Source organism: Triticum dicoccoides, chromosome 6A (genome assembly GCF_002162155.2).
Source record: "Triticum dicoccoides isolate Atlit2015 ecotype Zavitan chromosome 6A, WEW_v2.0, whole genome shotgun sequence".
Classification (NCBI taxonomy): domain Eukaryota; kingdom Viridiplantae; phylum Streptophyta; class Magnoliopsida; order Poales; family Poaceae; genus Triticum; species Triticum dicoccoides.
Genome location: NC_041390.1, coordinates 54,501,048 through 54,503,193, shown reverse-complemented (window position 1 = coordinate 54,503,193; position 2,146 = coordinate 54,501,048).

Genomic DNA, 2,146 nt, shown 5'->3' with positions numbered 1-2,146 from the left:
CAAATTGGGAAAAAATGTGGAAACATGTAGTGCTCAGCTAACATATAAGCAGTTCACATATTGTAACCATGTAAACACAAATTTCCCACTGAATAATAATTGAAGTGGTTCAGATCACAAAAGTGCTTGTTATAAAACACATCAAACAAGATGAAGCGTTCAACACGCAAAAGTACTTATTACAAATCAACATCATAACCTTAGCCAATCACGTCAAACGTGATTCTAACCGTACGATCCTCGAGTTCAAAGAAGTTGAGGACAACAACTTGCTCAGACTTCAGGCCACTATCAATGACAAATTCCTTCCACCCTTTGTGCTGACACAGCCGCCCATCAACGCCTACAGTGTACTTGGCTGGTTGAAGGTATCCATTACCAAGAACAACTTGAAGAATTCCTTTCTTCTTGAGCCGGACATACCTAACAGCTCGTTTAGGAATTTTCTGTAAAAAATAATAAAACTGTTTGAGAACGAAACTAGCAGTACAATTCTCATACTGTGCACAGAGATAGATGAAGTGCACAACAGTCCAACGAGTAGTACATATAAAACGCATTTCAATACGCAGTATGGAACTTGCAAATATGCAGTACGCTTCGAACTATCATGCAGTACTATAGACTAGCTACATGTAGTACACACCAAAAAAATTGGGAAAAAATGTGGAAATATGTAGTGCTCAGCTAATATATAAGCAGTTCACATATTGTAACCATGTAAACTAAAACATAAGCTACATGCACACAAGCATAAAAATAAAAACAAGAAATAAGAACACATTGCAGTACACTTCAAAAAACAAAGAAAAAAGTGCGTTCCTAAAATACTGCAAGTTTAGAATGCAATGGAATTATACAAAAAAACACAAAGAAAAAAAATCATATCTAACGAATCATACCATCTTGTAGTGAGTCTCCACATCTGTTGGCGTAAGCTGATGGACAAAAGGACTCGTGCAGCCAAGGCCATGCCGAATCAAGGCAGAATAGAACGCAGAAACGTTGATCTGGCCCATATCCAATCCTTCCGTGAATACTGTACCATATGCAAGCTGCTCGGCTCGCCCAGTTCGGCACAACACCTTCCCACCACGACGAGCACGACAGGCCTGCGAGCAAGCTGAACAATTGCAGTGCGTCGGCACAACACAACCATGGCCGCAACAGAAGAGATACGCACAGGGGCCTGGAGCCATCGCAACAAAAATCTAGAAAAGCAAAAAAAAATAATAGGATGGAGAAAGGAGAGAACTTGCGGCTAGCGCAGAAATGAAATGCAAAGGAAGGGTATAAGTTAGCCTTCATTTATATAAGAGGAATGCAAAAAGGTCAAAACTGAAAAATTAAAGGGGACTTAATGGAAATTATGTTCCCAAGAATAAAGGACAATCAATAAAGGCTTATGTTACCAAAGAAAAAGGAACGAAAAAAGAAGGTGTACTTTGACTGCAGCAATTCCCACGAACAAAACCGCAGATCATTAAAAAATAATACTCTGAAAAATTATAATCCACACACCATTTTATGTGTGCAGTTCTCCAAATTCGTACCAGGAAGTTCACTATATGTGTGGATGAAGTGCAGTACATGATAAAAAAGCAAAAGAGAAGCACTTTCGCAGCATTGGCATAGCCAGTCACAACTTTTTGGCAAAAGGAGGATGCACGCAGTGCAAAATGCATACATCTGCAGCACAGAACTATGACGAATGCAGTGCGCATAGGAGCACAAAACCAGTGCACACCCGTACACTAAGAAAAAAGGATACGAAAGAGGAAAAAAAATAAAGAAAAATGATACCAATGCAGTGCACAAAAATGTAGCCCAGAAAATGTGCAGTACGGTATGCATAGTGCGGACATTCTGTTTTTCCCATCAAAGGGGACGCGCGCAAAAACCCACCTGGACCCCACACACCCTAAGATAGACAGGGGGCGACGGGGTATGACAGACTCGCCTACGCATGCGTCGCCGCGGCAAGCCGCATCGCCGCCTGCTCCGGCTCGTTCCAGGCTCGACCTCGCAGGGGGATGTGGAGGGGGGTCACGACCCCCCTCCCAACCCCCTGCTCGGCCTCGCGCTAACGCACACAGTGCGCTTGGTTGACAGGCGCAGCGCGGACATTCTGTTTTTCTCATCAAAG